Genomic DNA, 6,000 nt, shown 5'->3' with positions numbered 1-6,000 from the left:
GATTAACATGAAAGTCAAGAGTTGTGCACGCTAATGTCAACTCTGAACCGGCCCTTTAGGACCACATATCTGACCCAAACTAAATAACATGACTTGTTATTCTTGCCATAAAGGCCCAGTGCCATCAAAAATATGATTTGCCCGTGTTTTATATATTTCCATACTATGAGGTTGGAATAAGACTGTGAAAATTATGATAATGACATTTTAATGTACGAGCTGTTTGAAAAGACCGCCTGAAATTTCAGCGGGATGGAGTTTTGGCCTGCCTGGTGACATCACCAGTTAGTTAATAGTTCCAAAACCTCTCTGCCAATAACAGCTAGTTTTCTGGTTTCCCCTCCCGGAACACCCCGACAGTCCTAGCAAATTTCTTGCTTGAAAAATGGCTCTTTTCTAATAAGCTATTTTTGTTTATTATTGACAATTTTAATTGAAATCAAATCACAGTAAGGTACTTATTTGTTACCCAGAAATAATTTGATATTGAGATAAAAACAGCTGCACTGGATCTTTCTCTAACATGAACCCTAAATGAAACCATAGGACAACCAAAGATTAACAGTCATGTCAATTATAATGTTATGACATTTTTTCAAATGTAGGCCAAAATATCTTATGAAAAGAGCAAAATGTCAATAATGTGAAAGAAATCACAAGATCAGGTTTTGGTTCAACTTGCTCAACCAGTGGAGACTGCTCAGACGAAGGGGAGGACCATCCTCAGAGAATTTCATAAAAATATTGCGAAACATTAAAAAAGATCAAATAAACAGCACTCTGTAGGGTAGCACCATGTTGTAGCCAGAGGACAGCTAACTTCTGTCCTCCTCTTGGTACATTGACTTCAATACAAAACCTAGGAGGCTCATGGTTATCACCCCTTACACAGTAATTCTAACAACTTCCGGAGGACCAGTCTCTATAATGCTCTTGCATTATAAACTGACATGTTGACCACCCATTCAAGTAAATAAATCTGGTACTGAAAGCATAAGCTACAGTTAGCTAGCACTGCAGTGCAGTGCATAAAAATGTGGTGAGTAGACTCAAAGATAGACAATAGTTGAACAGTTTAAGAAATTAAGGAAAAGCGAGAGAGAGATCTAACTTTCACTTAGCTAGTGAATGCAGCTAGTTTAGCCTACTCAAACACAGGGATGCCATGTTAGCTAGCTGCCTATGGCTATCCAGCACTGGAACTTTTCGAAGTCAAGGTAAGCTTTGGTTTTATTCATTTATTGCCATCAGATCTCGCCGGTGTAACTGCTAAACTGCTTGCTGTACACTGTACTGTATGATTGTAGAGGGTTTAGTAACGCATTAGTTCTAGTAGCTATGTTAACCATGACATCAGCTAACATGGTGACAACGATGTAGGCTGTGTGTAGCGGTTATGGGTTATGATACGAAGGTTTGGCTTGGAAAGGTTCTCACCTGGTCAGACAGCTGATGTGTTGTGCACTGAAGTCCACAAGCGAAAGGAAACGGTGAGAGGAGAGCGCATAGATGCTAGAAGGAATTAATGAGCAAATGTAACAGTATAACTTTAAACCGTCCCCTCGCCCATACCCGGGCGCGAACCAGGGACCCTCTGCACACATCAACAACAGTCACCCTCGAAGCATTGTTACCCATCGCTCGACAAAAGCTGCGGCTCTTGCAGAGTAAGGGGAACTACTTCAAGGTCTCAGAGCAAGTGACGTCACCGATTGGAACGCTATTTAGCGTGCACCGCTAACGAAGCTAGCCGTTTCACAAAGTGATCACAATGCTTATATGTGGCTCCTATGAAAGTGAACTGTGTTTGCGTGTGATCATGGGTGTGTTCATTCTGCTGATTCTGTTGAAAAACGTGTCTTAAAAAGGAGGCAAACGGAACAGTGAAAAACTTACCCGAGTTTGTCCTATAGAAACTCGTTTGCAATTGTTGGACTAATGACTACAGCCGAGATCAGTTAGTTGCCTTGTGCACCTACTTTGTAAACGTCCATTCATAGGCTAGGTTGTAGCAGCGTTATGATGGGTATAGGGAAAATGTTAGTATCATGTAGTAGCCTAAACCTATCGATGTTACATTGAGCTGGATGAACAGAATATGAATGACAGCCATCTCATATGCTGTAATAGAAATAAGGCCATGACCACAACAACAACAAAAAACAATCGTCCTCCCTCATCTTCAAACGGCACAGACCGTCGCTGTGCTCAACATTTCTAAATACAAGAAAAGAATTAAAGATAAAACAGTCAATCAGGTGAGTCTTCTCCTCTAACACAGGAGAAAATAATCAGAAACAGTTCCTGGTAGAGATCCCATCCCGTCAGGCTGTTTACCTATCAACCTCCTCCCAGATCCCCCTTGGCATGGAATAAGCCTACCAAATGGAAACGCGGATAGAGTAATGGGTCCACAGTTTTCGATAACAATTAGATGTGACAATAAGTCAGTCAGCAGGAATGTGCAGTATTTTAGTCTGTTGGCTGTTCAGTATCCACACAGAGTGTAGAACCTGTATCAGATGCTTGAGGCCTGGGGCTGCATCTGAAATGGCACCCCTGCAGTATAAAGTACACTACCTTTGTCCAGAACCCCATAGGATCTGAACCAAAGTAGTGCACTAAAGTCCCTATGCATTGTATATGGACAGTGAAACATTTGTTAATTTGGCTCTATAATCCAGCATTTTGGATTTAAGATTTTTTTTTTAATTCATATGAGGCAACAGTAGAGAATGACACTTTATTTACAGATATTTTGTTATACCCATCTGTTTTACTGCTTAGAAACAAAAGCACTTTATGTATCATGACATACGTAGGAAGACGTGTGCTGAAAGATTGGGGGGTGGAAAACAGGATACAAAATGTGAATTTTATTCCAAACCCCAATTTACAGCACTTCTGTAGAATGGCCCATAATAGGGAATAGTGTGCCATTTCAGACGCAGACGTAGGTATTCAAATACTACAGTACCACCTGCTGATAAACACATGACTAAGCGAAACTGGAAGTTAGGATTTTGCCCCAGAGTGATGTACCATGGGAGGAGGCCTGATACTGTAGGGGGCCCCGAGGGTTGGACCTCTACCCGGATCTCTACCAGGATCTCGAACAGTTGATTTTTCTTTGTTTGTGAGGAAACCTGATCTACTGGTTTGTCTTAAAGTATTTAATTGTTAGGTGAAAAGCTAAAAACACTGTCTTGTTCTTACCCACAGTGTCTTCAAGAAGTAATCGCCCACCTTGATTTTTCCCACATTCTGTGTTACAAAGTGAGATTCAAATTGTAGTATTCAATCCCCTGAGTCAACACATGTTAGAACCACCTTTGGCAGCAATGAAAGCTGTGAGTATTTCAGAACTTGCAAACCTGGATTGTACAATATTTGCCCACCTTGCTGATGACAAGCATACCCATATTGCAGCCACCACCAAACTTGAACATTTTATTAAGAGTGGTACTCAGTGATGTTGAGTTGGATTTTCACAGAGTTAATTTCTTTGCCACATTTTTTGCAGTATTACTTTAGTGCCTTATTGCAAACAGGAGGCATGTTCTGGAATATTTGCATTCTGTACAGGCTTCCTTCATTTAAGTTAGTATCGTGTAGTAACTTACAATGTTGTTGATCTATCCTCAGCTTTCTTTCACAGCCATTTAACTCTGACTGGTTTAAAATCACTATTGGCCTCATGGTGAAATCTCTGAGCAGTTTCCTTCCTCTCTGGCAACTGAGTTACGAAGGACGCCTATATCTTTCTGAATATTTTCCGAAGGCCCTGTACCTTTTATAAAATAATCAAATGACCCATGTACTGTATATTGATTTCCAAAGCAGCGATTCTAACTGGTGGGTTTCTGCATGCATCTCTCTGGTAGATCAGCGTGGTTAGACCGTCAGGTAAGCAGGCCTGTGTGTGTCTGTTCTATTGAGTGGGCACAATGTGGAGCTCTGTTGGCATATCTCCAGCAAGCAGTGTATGTGTGTGGTGTGTGTGTGTGTAGGGACATGAGTCCAGACAATGGGTGAGCAGAGCTTCCCCGTGTTTGTGCACAGAGCCAACACACATTGAGCATGCTGACAAAACATAACCCTCTGTATGTACTGTAACACACAGACACAGGAGCTCAGGACAGGGACATACACTGCATTTCTCAAGAGGATACGATCCTGACAGACCGCTGTCTTGCATCATCTACGCACACACAGCATTCGTATCTAAATAGTACACGTTGTCTTAAAAAAAAAAAAAAAAAAAATCAGTATTTTCCTTTAGTGCTGGTTAATTTGTTCTCCATAAAGAAGTGGATTATTGAAATGAACTATGAAACAAAAGGAATTTAAAGGCTTCACAAGCTCATAAGTTTACCCTCTACTGCACCACAACTGAAAGTTTGTTACACACACAATGTAATTAAATCCCACAAAAGGCGAATTTATAAAAATATCACTCAGGTAATTGAACATGCACACTCGTATGCACTCCTACCCTTTGAAATGTATTTTAATTGGAAAGTCAAATTCTACTCGCTCTCCTACCTTCCACAAACAGTAATCCACGGAAAACAGTATATAAGGTGGATAAAGTCAGAAGGTGACAAACAGACACCTTCTTTACGTGACATTCAAGCAAATTCTAAATCCAAAACGAGGCAGGCAGCTAGGTGCCACATTAATGGAAAAACACATGCTTGTGTGTATGTGTGCAACCTGACAGACCGCCACACGGCAGGGGTCTCAGTGAGTGTGAACTCTGTGTACACCACAGCTGCAGACAGCAGATGGAACCAACAGCTTCCTGCTAATAAAGAGAATAAATAAATACTGCTTAAGACGGCGTGTTTACCCCGCCAGTCCACGTTTATCGATGCTCTCCGATCGAAAGCTGCAAATGAGCTCCAATGTCACTGATGAGGAGACAGAGTTTGAGTATAGGTAGAGGTGTGTAACCCCAAAACCACACAAGGGTCATTCGAGACTCAATTGTACCGTAGCCCACTGAACTGATTCCTAGGCATTAGCTCTGGTAGTGCTAACACAAATCTAAGGTGAAGTTACTCAACGCAAAAACATTGTTCCCCAAACCCTCTTGCTTATACATTGGCTATACTGGTCACTCCCTAGCAGTGAACAGAACACATTAGCAACAAGATTGTCAGATTAGCATTTGTTTATTCTTCCCTATCATATTAACCATATTGCTGTGAGTGAAGTCAAAAATCAATCACTGATAGTTATCAATAAGTCTAAATACCTAAGAGTTTCTCTATAGAGCATTATTCCAAGATAATGTATGCCTCACGGTTTAGATAAAACAAGAAGTTCTAGAGAGAGAGAGAGAGAAACAACTGTGGCAATAACACTGTGTGTGTGTGTTAGTCTCGAGCAGGTTCCGAAGGTCGAGACAAACGACAGAGAGAGGAGGATGAGGGATGGGTGGTGGGTTTGGATGAGAGTGGGGCCAGAGAGGGGAGGAGAGAGAGAGAGCAAAAAAGAGAGTGAAAATGAAGATAGAGGGGGAGGAGAAGAGGGGGGGGGGGTAAAGAGATGGAGAGAGACTGCCTGCATACACTGTCAAGACAGTTAATATAAGGTTTGGAGATAAGGTCCTGCAGACAAACATTGACCAAATCAGCCATTTCAGTGTGCGAGCCTGAACTGCCAGTCACAATGACAGACAACGCAACAATCAGCACTCACTCTCCGATAAGAGCTCCACTGGGCGCGTGCAGCAAACAGCCAATCTACTGCGTGCCTGGCAAGGAGGGCGATAGAGAGAGGGAGGAGGGAGGGAGAGCAGACAGCAAGAGAGAGAGATGGGCAATAAATCTACAGAGAAGATGTGGACAAAGAATGAACAGCACAGTGAAGGAGGGAAGAATAGCAGAGAAAGGGAGAGAATGAAAAGGCAAAGAATCTTTCCAACAACCATCCCCCCCCACACACACAGAGAGACAGAGAGAGAGACAGAGAGAGAGACAGACAGAGAGACAG

Source organism: Oncorhynchus masou, chromosome 28 (assembly GCF_036934945.1).
Source record: "Oncorhynchus masou masou isolate Uvic2021 chromosome 28, UVic_Omas_1.1, whole genome shotgun sequence".
In the NCBI taxonomy this organism is placed as follows: domain Eukaryota; kingdom Metazoa; phylum Chordata; class Actinopteri; order Salmoniformes; family Salmonidae; genus Oncorhynchus; species Oncorhynchus masou.
Note: the sequence above shows the minus strand (reverse complement) of the source record.